Raw genomic sequence first — 18,088 nt, forward strand, 5'->3', positions numbered from 1 at the left:
TCCAATAAAGAAAAGGGTAGCACGTTAAGTAATGAGGCGTAACTCTAAAATCATCGCTCTTTAGTGAGGATATGTGTATAAGCGTGTCTTCGTATGATTCTAAGGTTTTCTCTCGTTGAAATTCTTCAAATTAATAATTTCTCGTTGTGTACAACCCACGTGGTGTGTTCTTTGCAATAACAGCACCACACGCTCGTAAATTTGTTTAGCGAACCATCAGGTTACTACTATGGCGTTAGTAATGCAGTTCGAAAGTTTTCTGTAAGCAATGTGTTTGGATTTGATTTCTGCATTAAAATCGTTTGGATTTACATATATTCTTAAAATGTGCTTGAGCATGTGAAACATGAGCTGTAGTAACAAAACTAACCCTCAGCTACTCTTTTGCATAATATTTCGCGAATTCAAACTTAATTAATCGCTATCGCGAGCAGTTTTCCTATTACACAATTTCTAGAAAGGTTTTTATAGAGCATTTAGGTAAGATTTTGGTTATATCGAACCACATGATCTTCGTCTTAACTTCCAATACCAGTCTGCGGCTGTCCATTGGGAAGACGACTACCCCAGGAGCGGAATTTCTTTGCCTTAAATAGAATGGATTGGTTATGGTTCAGTTTCTTTTTTGTGTACCCTTGAACTGTCTTTATGTGCTCGTTTGACTGCGGTAACCCATCCTGTTTCCTGTTCTGTCTGTTTCCTGTTCTTTGAAAATCACGTTTTATGCTAATACAACCCCCTCTGAGTACACTTTTCGTAATTATTCACAAGAGTAAATAAGGCACCAGCTTTGAGATAGACTTAGCATGTGTTATTCGTTTCACTGGACATTGATGAATTTTAAAATAAATACAAAAGTTTGAACTTACTTTACTTTTCCTTAATCTAATTTTCCCCATCATCTGTTTACTTAAAGTAATAATAAAATGATAAAAAAATGAGCTGATAGTTTGGGTGACTATTTCATAGATTGAAAAATATATAACAGTAATAAAATTTTTTTATATCTGTCACCCACGCATACTTTCCACCGTAGATCCGGGAGGTGCTTTAAGAACATTAGGCTCATTATAAGGCAGCATCTGACATGAGATAAGGCCTCCTACACCTATCCACAGGCGAACTACTTTCTCCCATTCCTGAACTATAGCTGCTTTCAGAGTTTCTTGGCAAAAATCAACAACCTCACTGAATTCTGCACCAGCCTGAAGGCATGCTCCCGAACACACAGGTGCAGGATGGCCTCCTTTCATTCCGCTTCGCAGACCTTATCGGTGTCTGTCCCTTGTCCAGCGTTTCCCACAATGCAGGCTTCCTGCAGAGCTCACTTCTTTACAACTCCGTATGCCTTGTCGTTGTTAGCTTCTGAGAGAAAGCCGTGACGCTACAATGGCTGAGGAAATACGCCACGTCTTTCATTACCCAGCAACCTCCGTTCATGCAGGACACAAGTTCTACTGCCGTCCTACACTCCTGGAAATGGAAAAAAGAACACATTGACACCGGTGTGTCAGACCCACCATACTTGCTCCGGACACTGCGAGAGGGCTGTACAAGCAATGATCACACGCACGGCACAGCGGACACACCAGGAACCGCGGTGTTGGCCGTCGAATGGCGCTAGCTGCGCAGCATTTGTGCACCGCCGCCGTCAGTGTCAGCCAGTTTGCCGTGGCATACGGAGCTCCATCGCAGTCTTTAACACTGGTAGCATGCCGCGACAGCGTGAACGTGAACCGTATGTGCAGTTGACGGACTTTGAGCGAGGGCGTATAGTGGGCATGCGGGAGGCCGGGTGGACGTACCGCCGAATTGCTCAACACGTGGGGCGTGAGGTCTCCACAGTGCATCGATGTTGTCGCCAGTGGTCGGCGGAAGGTGCACGTGCCCGTCGACCTGGGACCGGACCGCAGCGACGCACGGATGCACGCCAAGACCGTAGGATCCTACACAGTGCCGCAGGGGACCGCACCGCCACTTCCCAGCAAATTAGGGACACTGTTGCTCCTGGGGTATCGGCGAGGACCATTCGCAACCGTCTCCATGAAGCTGGGCTACGGTCCCGCACACCGTTAGGCCGTCTTCCGCTCACGCCCCAACATCGTGCAGCCCGCCTCCAGTGGTGTCGCGACAGGCGTGAATGGAGGGACGAATGGAGACGTGTCGTCTTCAGCGATGAGAGTCGCTTCTGTCTTGGTGCCAATGATGGTCGTATGCGTGTTTGGCGCCGTGCAGGTGAGCGCCACAATCAGGACTGCATACGACCGAGGCACACAGGGCCAACACCCGGCACCATGGTGTGGGGAGCGATCTCCTACACTGGCCGTACACCACTGGTGATCGTCGAGGGGACACTGAATAGTGCACGGTACATCCAAACCATCATCGAACCCATCGTTCTACCATTCCTAGACCGGCAAGGGAACTTACTGTTCCAACAGGACAATGCACGTCCGCATGTATCCCGTGCCACCCAACATGCTCTAGAAGGTGTAAGTCAACTACCCTGGCCAGCAAGATCTCCGGATCTGTCCCCCATTGAGCATGTTTGGGACTGGATGAAGCGTCGTCTCACGCGGTCTGCACGTCCAGCACGAATGCTGGTCCAACTGAGGCGCCAGGTGGAAATGGCATGGCAAGCCGTTCCACAGGACTACATCCAGCATCTCTACGATCGTCTCCATGGGAGAATAGCAGCCTGCATTGCTGCGAAAGGTGGATATACACTGTACTAGTGCCGACATTGTGCATGCTCTGTTGCCTGTGTCTATGTGCCTGTGGTTCTGTCAGTGTGATCATGTGATGTATCTGACCCCAGGAATGTGTCAATAAAGTTTCCCCTTCCTGGAACAATGAATTCACGGTGTTCTTATTTCAATTTCCAGGAGTGTATAAAGCGCTGATGGCACCCATCTGGTAGACCTCTGCTCACATACAGAACGCCGTGCGTTTGTACTTCATACCTCGTGTCTTGCCTCTCTTGGCGGCGGAGCACTTGCACTTTGGAAAGACCCATAGCCCGTCGAGGCAAATGGCTCGACGTTACCCTCAGTCTCTCCTATGTGATGCTTTGCTCAACATGCATTCTATGAAAGTCTTAACTACTCGTTTAAGTAATCCTCCAGACGAAGATATTAATTTGCGGTTTTAGTGGTTGGATATGATAACTTTATCAATATTCGTACTTTCCTTTCTTGATGGAAAATACTTTAGATTAGCTGTGTTTATCAACTAATCAGTGTGATAATACGTAGCAGATTTGATAAAAAAAAACAGTGTATCACCACTCCTTCCTCGGTTTTAAAATTTGTGCATTTGTGGCAATGCTTGGGCTTATCATAGCGTAAGTACATCAAGGAATTTTCATTCTGTTAGCATTGAGAATGTGTGCTCGTCATGACGTCGGTTGTTAGGTGAGGGAAAGGAACTTTGCCAACGATACATCTTTTCATGCAATACATCTACATTTATCGTAAGCTACCACATATTCATGGTAACTGCTGGCGTAAGGGTGAACTTTATTTCATGGGCCATCATGTTTAATGGGAACACCAGCTTATAAATATCATTCACTCTTCCAAATAAACTGTAAAATTAATGTTATTTATGCATATTATTCATTCACACTCATTTACCATACAAAACTGGCATTGCCTAAATATTATTGGGTTTACGACTTTGCTTCCGCCGTTTCGGAATAGACGGCAGTAGCGGTAAGTGGCGGTGCAGGTGGTAGCTTGTAAGTTTCATACAACACGATTAGGTATCTGTAAACATAACGCCATCGAAATATTGGTCGATTTGCGATTGAATCATAAAGCTATTCTCGATTGAATATGTCAACATAAGAGTGTAATTCTCGTTATCTGCGGGAAGTTTTAATTTTCTGATTTAATGTGAGGACATCAGAGGCTGAGGCACATAATTTGCTGCGTAAAACCTATGCTGAGGCACTTATTGGTGACAGAACGTGTTGAGAACGGTTTCAACGCTTCAGGAACGGTGATTTTGACGCCGAAGACCGGCATGGCGGTGGGAGATAGGTTTTCGAAAGCAATTTATGCGTCTGAGTCGACCATGGAAAGATATACGGCCACAATTTTGCAGCAGGACAACGCTAGACCTCATGTCGTAAGACCTGACGAAACATTCTTGAAAACGTTGAAATTGGAGGTCGTACCTCATCCGCTGTACTCCTCAGACACTGCTGCCTTTGAGTACCACCTTTTTCGATCAATCGAACACAACGTGGGTGAACACATTTCTGGTTGCGTCAACAGCGCAATATTGGGTCGATTTCCCGAGCTCCTCAAAACACGTCCAGTTTTTCCATCTGGAACGTGGTGGCAAGCGATGGCCAATAATACTATGAATCGCAAACTTTTTGTAAGTTCGAGAAAAAAAAAAACGCGGAAACAAGGTTCTAGATCTAATATTATTCATTCACTGATGGCTTATGGAATACTTCTGACCGACTCCTCACTGAACAGTAGTCATTAAATCACATTCACCCGTACTTGAAACAGGCGAATACTCACTACCATTCACAGTCTTCGACAATGTGTATGTATGTCGAAACACAACTAATATATACGGTACAAGCTTTTTTTCTCCTAAAGCAAAGAATTATCTCAATAATTAAACGATGGAAAAATACGTGATCAGTATTTTTGAAAATGCTACTTGGTGATACCAATGTTGACTCCTCCTGACCCATTCAGCGTATGGGTAGGGGGAAACTGAATTCTTAAACAGCGGCATCCTTTTTTTATTGAAGAAGCGGACAGTACGGGACAAAAATATGTACCTTCTGTATGAACACTTCTGCTGCTGCGTGCTAGATGGCAATGTGACCGGCAAATAACACAGTGGAGTTCCATTGTCTCGTGACCATTGTACCAAAAAGAAAAAAAATGTGTGTGGCAAGAGACTCGGTGTTTTGCAGTTTTCTCCATATTCTGAAACTTCGTTCATTATTTGACTTGATCACATTGCATGCACATCGTTTCTCAGTTCTTAAATACATTTCTCCATAATAAGACTGAGTTATTAGTTAGAATGCAGGGTATTACGATAGCAGAAGGAATTTAAATGATTTACATTTACGGAGAAAGTGGCAGAATGTTTATAATGCTGTACCCTTTATTCTCAAAATTATCAAAACACATTGCAACTCCACGCTTCTTTCTATAGGGTTTTTGGCATTTCTCCACTGAGGTAACTGTAGAACCTCGAAAAAAGAACTTGAAAAAATGGTTCCTGGAGAGAATAACGAAATTGCGATATCAACTCCTGTGAATCACAGCCGGCCGGTGGGGCCGAGCGGTTCTAGGCGCTTGTCTGGAACCGCGCGACCACTGCGGTCGCAGGTTCGAATCCTGCTATTATATCTCTTAAAAGAAATATGATGTATATGCTATTTATTTTGAGGAAACACTCTCCTAGTAAATTTGTTTGAAAATACAAAAGAGATATAATAAGCAAAATAATGAATTTCGTAGGTTGCCAATTACGTATTATATCTGGTTTTATCGAGCGCCAGGCTCCCTACAAATTACTGTAAATGCAATAGCGTAGTATTACTCAGCTCTGAAATTATTGCTATCACAGAAAATAGACAAGTTTTAATAAAATTATTTCACTGGATTCCTTCAATTAATCTGACTGAATATTTTTACTTAATTTCTGCCGCTCCGGCTATCAGACATTGTGCTGTGAAAAAATATTTTTAAATGTACCGCGTAATGGCGGCTAATTGTTAACAGTCAGAGATTACTGTTACTCGCTCCGCAGCAGCTGGAAACATGCTAAATAATTTTCATTAAATATTCTTTTCATAAGATAAATGTGGCGTAGGCTCTTGAAATAACACACGGAGATCACTTTATACTAATATATTCTTACTAGGACACAGTTTACACCATTAAATATTTGCAATTACGAGCTTGCGTACCTTATTCCAGCTAACACCAGAACGAACAGAACAAAACAGACTAGACAGAAGAATGAGCATTGCATTGTATTTTATACTCTTACAAAGATAATCACATTATAATCTCATAGAATAAAAATAATGTCTTTTCTGCATTTATCGATATATATATATATATATATATATATATATATATATATATATATATATATTGTATATTTTTACAGTTAAATCAATGATAAATCAATGTTTGCAATTCATTTTGAGTCACATACTGTCAGTTTTATTTATGTGTCATCTTGATAAGGGTGAATATTGCAAAAGGGACACTACACTGCCTCGGGCATGGATTTGTGTGACGTCCTTAGGTTAGTTAGGTTTAAGTAGTTCTAAGTTCTAGGGGACTGATTGTAACGTCTACGCTCGGGCGTACGTTAACTCTTTAAAGCCTGTACTATGGTAAGTTGACGGGCTTCACCTTATAAGAAAGGATTTTAGTAAATATGTCGACCGCGTGTACCTGATTGGAGGCAAAATCAGACTTACACCCACTCAGTAACAACAATGATACGTCAAGCAAGTCTAAAGTGCAACTACACGTTAGGACGGGCAAGAAACATACACAGTAGATGCTACCAATTAATAATAATACGGTCGCCAGCCTAATTAGGCATTAAGTGAGTTTTTTTTCTTGTACAAGTGGATGTACGTACAAGCATAACAACACGTAGTAATACTGCATTATATGGTAAATTTTAGAACCAGAAAAATCTACTGAACTAATATTTTCACTTTCTGTACTTATTTGGACAAGCTATGAATACACAGCATTACACTATAATGATTACTACAAACTGCGTTTTGTCTATCGATCCGACTGAAATCGGGCATAGGTTACCCTAGAAACGGCACTTTTGAAACACACATACAATGTCAATTTTAAGAAGGGTAAAACACTGATAAATTTAGGTTTTATATTGACTTTAACTTTGCTGGTCAAAGCAGTTCAGCACACTTCAGGATTCAAATGAATAGAAAAGAAAGAATGGAGAAGGGGGGGGGGGGACCCTGAAACTGTTATGATCATTGTAGTGAAAGTTTAATCATTGAGAGCCTTAAGCATTCTAGATTTCCAATATATGATTTACCACTCTTTTTGTCTTATTTCCTGCTCATTTAACTACTGTTATTTTTGTCTCAATTTAAATAAACTTCATTACTAAACCAATTTCAATATTATCTCCCAACTTGGTCAGACCTATATTATTCGTCCAGGATTTCATTAACAACAAAGTTCTTTAAACATCATCCTAACATAGATAGATCTGCAGGTAATTATTATTAACATAAACTTTAAATCTTCATCTGGGACACTCGGATTGCACAACATGCGGAAAGGACCCTGTCTAGGTTAGTTGTGAGGATAATTAATTGATAAAACAGTTCAGGTAAAATTTAAGTTATTATTGAACAGTATGTAGCAAAAGTGACACTGGTCCACACGAATACAGTACTGAAAGTTTCAACCTGTTCGTATCGATGAGGCGGTCGGCAGGCGGCGATATGGCGAGGCACAAGACAGACGTGCGATTACAGCAATGGCTCATGAAATATCGGCACTTTACTTCTTCATAGCGTCGCAATTCTTTTCCATTTAGTGCCTATGGAATATTGCCATGCTGTATAGACGTCGGAAACAGCGCATCCGAGGCTCAACGAAACCACTTTTTTGCAGGAGAGCCTCCTCGATCCAGCACGTGTTTCTCAGATCGATGCCCAACTCCGACTACTACTGCTGAGCCCGTTATGCCGTGCAGCGCCCGTGTTAAATTTCCCGCGCGCACCTACCTCCACCTTTTCCTGCTCCCCTACAGACAGGGTATTCACCAAAGGTTTTACATTCCACATATTCTAATACATTGCCTACGTATGGACCAGGCGTACAAATACAACTTTCACATCTTACAATAGTTTCAACATTAGGTACACTTCCCTTCGATTACAACATTACTTGAAATTTGACATAAATATTAAAATTTACATCGAAATTTGTTTATAGCTTTTTCAACATAATGTCATGAAACAAAAAAGAAATGAAACCAGAATATCGATTATACTAATTTATCGAAATTCAGAAGACAAAAATTTATTACATATACAGTAGGATAACGTTATTGTTGTTACATGATGACATCAAAAGTTAAGTCCCATAGTGCTCAGAACCATTTGAACCATTTTTTTGTGAATCACAACCCCACTCTATTACGTGTCAATTAAGTAGTGAATTGGAAATTAGAGAGACTACCGTTTGCCGAATTTTGAACGTAGAAAATAAAATCGGTTTCATATTTCCCTCCATCAGGAACTTCATGGCAATGTTTTCCAGAACCGAGTAACATATTGCCGGTGGTCGCTTAATCAAATACAGCAGAAACCGCAAACATATTGCTACTGTATCAGCGCACACTCCGCTGCAGAGTGAAAATCTCATATTGCTACTGTCTTGTTCTCTGACTAATTGACCTTCGTGAACGATGATACGATTAATGGACGCCACATGCATTATTGGAATTAGGAAAACCCACATAGATTACTCCATGTTGAACACCAGCTTTTGTGGGACGTGAATATTTGGTGTGGAATAAAAAAAATGGTTCAAATGGCTCAGACTACTTAAACCTAACTAACCTAAGGACATCACACACATCAATGCCCGAGGCAGGATTCGAACCTTCAACCATAGCGGTCGTGTAGTTCCAGACTGTAGCGCCTAGAACCGCTCGGCCACACCGGCCGGCGGTGTGGAATAATTGGTGACAAATTCACTCGTCCGTTCTTTATCGATGGATCCTTAAATAGTGATAAATATGGAGTATTCTTGGAGGACTATCTTCCAATATTGCTTACGCATCCTCCCTTGGACTTGTGACAAACAATGTGGAATCCACCATGGTGGTTGTCCAACACATTATTCCGTAGCAGCAAGGGAAGTTTTAGTTCGGTGTATGCATGGATCGGAAAAGATAGGCCAGTGTCTAGGCCTACAAGATCGCCATATCCTACTTCGTATGGCTTTTGTTTGTAGTGAAGTTTATAACGAAGTGTCTGCAATACACGATAACATGATTTAGGATGTTACCCACGAATGTCACCAAATTATATCGGAAATAGTTGTTACTTGTGGCAAATCATTCAACATGCGGAAAAAAAATTCGTCGAAGCGGGCGGTGACATTTTTGAGCGCTTATTGTGAAATAATTCTCACAAACAAGTACCCCTTTGGTGAAGGGTGAGAACACATACCTCAAACTTTTTTCACTATTCACTACCACATCCTGTTTAGATAATTTGCGTGATTTGTTGGTGGGGAGTGAGGTCAACATTTTTATCGCCGAATTGCACTTTTAAAAATACTGGACATGTAATTTTCCGTTTTCTAATCCGATGTATACTTTGAGATATTTCGTTGTCCCAAGAAAAAAAATTCATCCTATGTACCAAAGCACAAGTAATAAAAACAGATGTACATATACATTTTCACTGTGTGTGCTCACGTGCACAAAAAATCACGAACATTTCTGTAAATGATGACACATAAAAATAGTTAAGAATTAGACTAATTTATGAAATGAGATTTCCACATCCACATGGAGTTCAAAATTTCATAATATTAGCAATCAATACAAAACTTTACAACTGATATTCAGTGATAAAAGCATTCAAACCTCTAATGGCGTTATTGTTAAAGCGTCGTCAATGTCGTAATTCCGTTGCATTGGTGACCAAACATAAATTTTTCATTTTTAAGGCCTGCAGGCGAGTCCCTGTGAAAGAAAATTATAAAACGTGGCACACTTTATCATTTACTGATCAGTTCCAAATTACCACAGATTCAATTTTTTTTTAATCTGCTCACCACGTGTTATAGCTTCTTCCAGTAGCACGATGAAAACGAATTAAAGTATAGAGTTTAAGGTTCACGGGTATGAGGCTATTTTAATTGGCCATTCTGAATTACACGTGATTATCGGACGAAACTGTGAAACTCATCTAAGCTCTTACTTATTTTCGTCACACATCTGTGTATGTTCTCTTAGCAGGATATTCATGTTGTTTATTACTGCAACCTGTGTATTCTCAATATCGTTCAAATCTCAAGAGCCGTCACTATTGTTCTTGCTTGTTGTAACTATTTCAGGTTTAGACTTTCTAATGAATGTGCAGTGATTCCACAATGTTCGTGACAACTTAAGTAGGTTATATCGTTCATCCACTTGTTCAAGACTTAGAATATTATTTGTTGCATGATCTTGAGATGCACCATGTTACCCATTCTCACTTCGCAAAGCACATTATTTCAAGGTATAACAGTGTTCACCCCTAACTCAAATTTTCCTTTGTCATTTGCAAATTGGCTCTCATTCACTGCGTTCTTAGTTCATTGATCACAAATGTCGTAATCAAGTGGACAGTACAGGCGAAAATGAGTTCATAGAGTTACATGGGCAACACATAAGAGTAACGCCGTCTCGCAGACCTCATGGAAACATCGTCATCTCGCACATCACATTTGCCGAAACAGGCCTAGCACACTTGTTGTCGGTGTCGGGCAGTCAGCTAAATGACTGATCGTGTCATAAGGATGGCAGGTTTCCCAGACGGCTACCTCCAGTGTCGGCTTACGGCAACCGGAAAATGGACGGGCGGCACGTGGCCATGTAGACAGTGCTCACATTCTGTTACTCCCCGGCCTATCAGATTTGGTCACTTAAGTGCAAAATGGTGTCGTGTCCCACGACACTTTGGCATCACGCCAAATACACTCCAGGTACGGCCACAGCCACCGTCTCTGCACGGCTCTGGTGTGCTAGACGCCTCATTCCCCATGATGGTTATCTTGTCCTAGCTGTCTCTCATTGTCGTGCCCTTCTCAGTGCGTAACTTGTGTAACCTAGAGCAGTGTTACCAAAATACATTAGAAAAGATAATAAATTACGAAGGTACATTCTTTCATCACAGCGTACTTCTTTTTGCTACAATGAATCTATGCAAATCAAAAGACATAATTTAAGTAAGGAATTTCTCCCCAAGCTTCTATGCTTTAAAATACAGGGTGATTCAAAAAGAATACCACAACTTTAGGAATTTAAAACTCTGCAACGACAAAAGGCAGAGCTAAGCACTATCTGTCGGCGAATTAAGGGAGCTATAAAGTTTCATTTAGTTGTACATTTGTTCGCTTGAGGCGCTGTTGACTAGGCGTCAGCGTCAGTTGATGCTAAGATGGCGAAAGCTATTTGTGTTATTGAGTACGGCAGAAGTGAATCGGCGACAGTTGTTCAGCGTGCATTTCGAACGAAGTATGGTGTTAAACCTCCTGATAGGTGGTGTATTAAACGTTGGTATAAACAGTTTACAGAGAATGGGTGTTTGTGCAAAGGGAAAAGTTCTGGACGGCCGAGAACGAGTGATGAAAATGTAGCACACATCCAGCAAGCATTTGTTCGCAGCCCAGGAAAATCGACTCGCAGAGCTAGCAGAGAGCTGCAAATTCCACAATCAACTGTATGGAGAGTCCTACGAAAAAGGTTAGTTATGAATCCTTATCGTCTGAAATTGGTTCAAGCACTGTCTGCAGCTGATAAGATTAAAAGAATCGATTTCTGTGATTTTATCCTTGCTCAAATGGAAACAGATGAATCTTTCATTTCAAAGATTGTGTTTAGTGATGAAGCAACTTTCCACACTAACCGGAAAGTCAACCGTCACAATGTCTGTATATGGGGCACTGAGAATCCGCGGGTAACAACTCAGTATGAACGTGACTCGCCTAAGGTGAACGTTTTCTGTGCCATTTCAAGCAATAAAGTTTTTGGTCCCTTTTTCTTCGAAGGTGCTACTGTAACTGGACTACAGTAACTGGAGATGTTAGAGAATTGGCTGTTCCCTCAGCTCGAACAAGAAGCACAACAATTCATATTTCAGCAGGATGGATCGCCACCACATTGGCACTTATCTGTCCGTAACTACCTGAACGTCAACTACCCGAGGCGATGGATCGGCCGCCAGGCAGCCCGTGACAGAGCACTTCATCACTGGCCTCCAAGAAGCCCTGATCTTACCCCCTGCGATTTTTTCTTATGGGGGTATGTTAAGGATATGGTGTTTCGGCCATCTCTCCCAGCCACCATTGATGATTTGAAATGAGAAATAACAGCAGCTATCCAAACTGTTACGCCTGATATGCTACAGAGAGTGTGGAACGAGTTGGAGTATTGGGTTGATATTGCTCGAGTGTCTGGAGGTGGCCATATTGAACATCTCTGAACTTGTTTTTGAGTGAAAAAAAAACCTTTTTAAATACTCTTTGTAATGATGTATAACAGAAGATTATATTATGTTTCTTTCATTAAATACACATTTTTAAAGTTGTGGTATTCTTTTTGAATCACCCTGTAGTTTCGCATAATTATTTCTTGCTCTCAGACACATTTCCATTTTACTACATTTACATACAAATCATCTCCAAAGAATGTGGTTCAAGTTTCTTACTTAACACTGATTCCCTATTCATTAAACTCGCATCAGTTCTTATTACTGTAAAGTGTTAAATGAGTTTGTCGGGTTTGGATAGATAATGGGTTATTTTACATATGGTTCAAAAATGGTTCAAATGGCTCTGAGCACTATGGGACTTAACATCTGTGGTCATCAGTCCCCTAGAACTTAGAACTACTTAAACCTAACTAACCTAAGGACATCACACACATCCATGCCCGAGGCAGGATTCGAACCTGCGACCGTAGCAGTCGCGTGGCTCCGGACTGAGCGCCTAGAACCGCTAGACCACCGCGTCCGGCTTTACATATGGTTATTCATTCATTCATGCTCTACGTTAACACACCTCAGATGTCCGCTGATACTGCTGTGCGCCGGCCGGAGTGGCCGAGCGGTTCTAGGCGCTACAGTCTGGAACCGCGCAACCGCTACGGTCGCAGGTTCGATTACTGCCTCGGACCTGGATGTGTGTGATGTCCTTAGGTTAGTTAGGTTTAATTAGTTCTATGTTCTAGGGGACTGATGACCTCAGAAGTTAAGTCCCATAGTTCTCAGAGACGTTTGAACCGTTTCGAGCTGCTGTACACACCTTGCTATCAGCTACTGTGCCAGTGCATCTGATGTCCCCACTTTACTCGCACTGCCATCACCACCATGTCGATCTTCTCGTTGACCGTCGCTTCACAGCTACATTTCAATTTCTGTGTGCCGTTAAGGTGCCACTTCTCTTCTTATAATTCCGTTTACCTTTTACCATTGGTCTGACACTTCATACTTACAGACTTTTCCTGCAGCGAACCAATCATACAAGTAATAATGTACACCTCGAACGGTAAAAGTATCTCACAACGTAGTTGCTTTATCTTACAGCTTATTTTATTGTATTGCATCATTCTTACCTCCTTACTTTGCTTTGGCCCTACAACTACTTACGTATCCTGGAGTTTCGTCTGTCGAATGGTCCAAGTTCTCTCTTCGTTTTGTATGTAAAAATATTATCTTCTGTAAAATACCTCTTTTTCGCTTATTTTGGTATGGGTTTCCTCCAGTAGATCTTTTTACAAACTCGTGAAAATCTCACACACGAAATTACCAAAGGTCGGAATTTTTTTGACCTGCTCACCACGTGAGATAGTCTTGTTATCAAATTTTAAACTTGCAGAAGTTCACATGAATGATCAACGCTTAGACGACATAACCGACACTGAAGCCAATGCGACTGCGGAGTTGTATGACGTCCGAAAGAAGGGCTGTTGTGACAATTTCACATGACACTATGAATGTTCTGTGCGTTGAACTCATATGAGGGCTGACTATTTAGAACGCCTGAAGCATTAAAACCACAATCTGAACTCTGTATTTTTATTAGTCTAGTCATCACTTACAGTGAAAAGCGTGTAACACGAAACTGAAAAGACAAATACCTTTTCGTATTGAAAGACTCAACGAACTAAGAACGGTAGAACAGTTTGATTTTCTGCTTACATTTACTCTTTTAACTGCTACTGTACACTGACAGTCTGTACAAGGTGTCTCAGAACAAATAGTAAATATCTTAGGAGATTCCAATAAATAATTACGTATAACATGCGACCAATGTTTATTGGCTACAGAGATGCAGCTGTTAGAAGGCAGTCCAAACCAATACTCACAGAACGTATTTAGCAAATACAAGTGATTAAGATTAAAGTTGGTTTTCATAAATTACACCTCCGACTCGAATGCACTTTCGAATTATCTTGACTACATCACGTGTAGCACGTCGCCTTGGCCGTCTTATATGAGGGCACCATCATTCACAATCCGAACTTCTACGTCGTCTCTTGTTTGCTTTTTCTTTGTAGTCTTCGCCTTTCAGCAACCCAAAGGAGTAAGGTCAAGGGCCTATGCACCGCTTTTTTCTTTCTTCAACAGTTCTTTATTGAACATAATGAGAATTACATGCACGAAAGAATGCTTTAGATAAAACACCCTATTTTTCCGCGTAATCTCCATCCCATTGTATGGCCTTCCTCCAGCGCGACATAAGGGCGAGTGCCGATCCTTGTCCTGATGGCGGAACCAGTGCCTCACTTTGTGAATGAGAAGGCGTTCTCATTGTCCTCAAAATATCTCCCACGAATGGCATCCTTTAATGGCCCAAACAAGTGGAAATCCGAGGGAGCTAGGTCAGGGCTGTAGGGTGGATGGGGTAGCACTGTCCATCCCTGTTTTACGATGTGATCACCAGTCCTCAAACTTGTGTGAGGCCGAGCGTGACCGTGTTTTAGTAAAACATCTCCTGGGTTGCTGTGACGACGAAGTCGCTGGAAGAGAGTCTTGAATTTTGTTAATGTGTTGACATGTGGTTCTCAATTAGTGGTACCGCCTCCTGGGATCACATCGATGAGAATCACACCTCCACAGTCCCAGAACACTGTGGTCATGACCTTATTGGCGGAAGCAGTTGCTTTGAATTTTTTCTTCTGTGCGGAGGGGGAATGGCGTCATTCCATCCACTGTCTTGTATGTCGGGCTCAAAATGGTGAACCCAGATTACATCACCTCTCACAGTCAGGGACAAGAAGGCCTCCCACTCAGCTTCAAAGCGTTGCAACAAATCAAGACAAAGGTTCTTTGTGATCCACCGTCAGACACCGGGAGCTCCAGCGTTCGTTTTGGGCTCCCCTTTAAAGCTGAACCACGATCTCCTAAAATTCTCCCAATAAACCGAAGTCCACCATTCGCCTTCCCTACCACAATCCTCAGATACTCGTTCCATTTCAAATCGCTTGCAACGTTACACCCAGATATTTAAACGACGTGACTGCGTCCAGCAGTACACTACTAATACTGTATCCGAACCTCACACGTTTGTTTTTCCTATTTATCCGCATCTAATTAAGCTTTCTGTTCTTGGCAACTACATGTAAACAAGTTATTAGTACATTTACACAATGAAATTTCTAACTTATCTCGCTGTCCTACGCTAAAGAGCCAAAGAAACTGATACTCCTGCAAAATATCGTGTAGGGCCCCCGCCAGCACACAGAAGTGTCACAACACGACGTGGCACGGTCTTGACTAATGTCTGAAGTACTGCTCGAGAAAACTGACACCACGAATCGTGCAGGACTGTCCACAAATCCGTAAGAGTACGAGGGGGTAGAGGTCCCTTCTGAGCAGCACGCTGCAAGCCATAATGTTCGTGTCTGGGGAACCTGATAGCCAGCGGAAGTGTTTCAGAAGAGTGTTCATGGAGCCACTCTGTAGCAATTCTGGACGCGTGGGATGTCGCATTGTCCTGCTGAAATTGCCGTCCGTCGGAATGCACAATGGTTTTGAGTGGATGCAGTTGATCAGACAGGACGCTTACGTATATGTCAGCTGTCAGATTCGTTATCTAGATATATCAGGAGTCCTACATCTCTACACCTGCACACACCCCAAACCATTACAGAGCCTGCACTAGCTTGAAGAGTCCCCTGCTGACATGCGGTATCCAAGGATTCATGAGGTTGTCTCCATACCTGTACAAGTCCATCTGCTCGATACAATTCGAAAGAAGACTCGTCCGACCAGGCAACATCATTTCAGTCATCAACAGTCCAATATCGGTGCTGACGGGCCCAGGCGAGGCGTAAAGCGTTGCGTCGTGCAATCATCGAAGAACGTGGGCCTTCGGCTCCGAAAACCCGTATTGATGATGTTTCGTTGAATGGTTCGCACGCTGACACTTGTTGATGACCCAATATTGAAATCTGCAGCAATTTGCGGAAGGGTTGCTCTCCTGTCACGTTGAGTGATTCAAGTCAGTCGTCGTTGGTACCGTTCTTGCAGGATCTTTTCCGGCCGCAGCGATGTCGGAGATTTGATGTTTTGCCGGATTCCTGATATTCACAGTACACTCGTGAAATGGTTGTGTGGGAAAGTCCCTACTTCATCACTATCTTGGAGAAGCTGTTTCTCATCGCTCGTGCGCCGACTATAACACCACGTTCAAACTAACTTAAATCTTGATAACCTCCCATTGTAGCAGCAGTAACCGATCCGGCAACTGCGCCGGACACGTGTCGGCTTATATACGCTTTGTTGAGCGCAGCGCCGTATTCTGCCTGTTTACATATCTCTTTATTTGAACACGGGTGCCTATACGAGTTTCTTTGGCGCTTGAGTGTAATTACCTCACCAGCATCTGATTTAACTCGATACATTCCATTATTCTTGCTTTGCTTCTTTTTGTGTTCTTCTTATACTGTCTTCTCAAGACACTGCCCGTTACGTTCGACTGTTCTTCCAAGTCCTTCGCTATCTCTGACAGAATTAAAATGCCATGTCAAACCTCATAGTGTTTATTCCTTCGTCCTGTATTTTAATTGCTACTCCTTATTTCTTCTTTTGTTTCCTTTACTGCTTGCTCATTGTACAGATTAATTTATATCGGCGATAGACTTTCACTTTCATCTCAGCCACTGCTTCCTTTTCATGCCCCTTGATTCTTATAACGTAGTCTGCTTTCTACACAAGTTGTAAACAACCTTTCACTCCCTCTATTTTACCCCTGCTAATTTCAGAATTTAAAAAAGTGTTCGAGTCAATATTGTCGAAAGCTTCTTATAAGTCTACAAATGCTGTCAACATAAGTTTGCCTTACCTAAACCTACCATCTAATATAAGTCGTAGGGTTGATATTGCCTCGCGTCTTCCTATATTTCTCCAAAATCCACACTGATCTTCCCCCGAGGTCCGTCTGTACTAGCTTTTCCATTATTCTGTAAATAAATCGTGTTAGCATTTTGCAACCATGGCTTGTTAATAAGCATTCATATCTGTTGGCATCTGCTTTCTTTGGAATCGGAATTATTACATAGTTTTTTAAATGTGGGGGTATTTCGAATGTCTCGTACACCTTTCACACAAGATGGACGAGTTTTGTCATGACTGGCTGCCCCAAGCATGTCCATAGTTCTGGCTGGACTTGCCTTGTTTCGACTTAGAGCTTTCAGTGCTCCGTCAAATTCTTCTCGAAATATAATATCTCCCGTCTCATCTTCATCTATGACCTCTTCCATTCCTATAACACTGCCTTCAAGTTCATCTCCCTTGTATAGACCCTCTATGTACTCCCTCCACCTTTTAGTTTTCTCTTCTTAGCTTACGATTGGTTTTCCGTCTGAGGTCTCGATAATCATACAGCTGCTTCTCTTTTCTCCAAACGCCTCTTTCATTTTCCTGTAGGCGGTATCTTCCTTTCTCCTAGTGAAATAAGCTTCTAAATCGTCGCATTTGTCCTCTAGCATTTTGTGTTTGGAAATTTTACGCTTCCTGTCAATTTTGGTTTTTAGATGACTGTGTTCCCTTTCGGCTGCTTCATTTGGTGCCTTTTTATATTTTCTACTTTCATGAATTAAATGCAGTATCTTAAAAATTGTGTTGCAGATCTTAAAGAGTTAATACTGTCCGCAGACCGTGGTCTTGCGGTAGCGTTCTCGTTTTCTGCGCACGGGGTCCCGGGTTCGATTCCTGGCGGGGTCAGACATTTTCTCTGCCTCGTGATGACTGGGTGTTGTGTGTCTTTCATCATCATTTCATCCCCATCGACACACAAGTCGCCGAAGT

Source organism: Schistocerca cancellata, chromosome 8 (genome assembly GCF_023864275.1).
Source record: "Schistocerca cancellata isolate TAMUIC-IGC-003103 chromosome 8, iqSchCanc2.1, whole genome shotgun sequence".
NCBI lineage: Eukaryota > Metazoa > Arthropoda > Insecta > Orthoptera > Acrididae > Schistocerca > Schistocerca cancellata.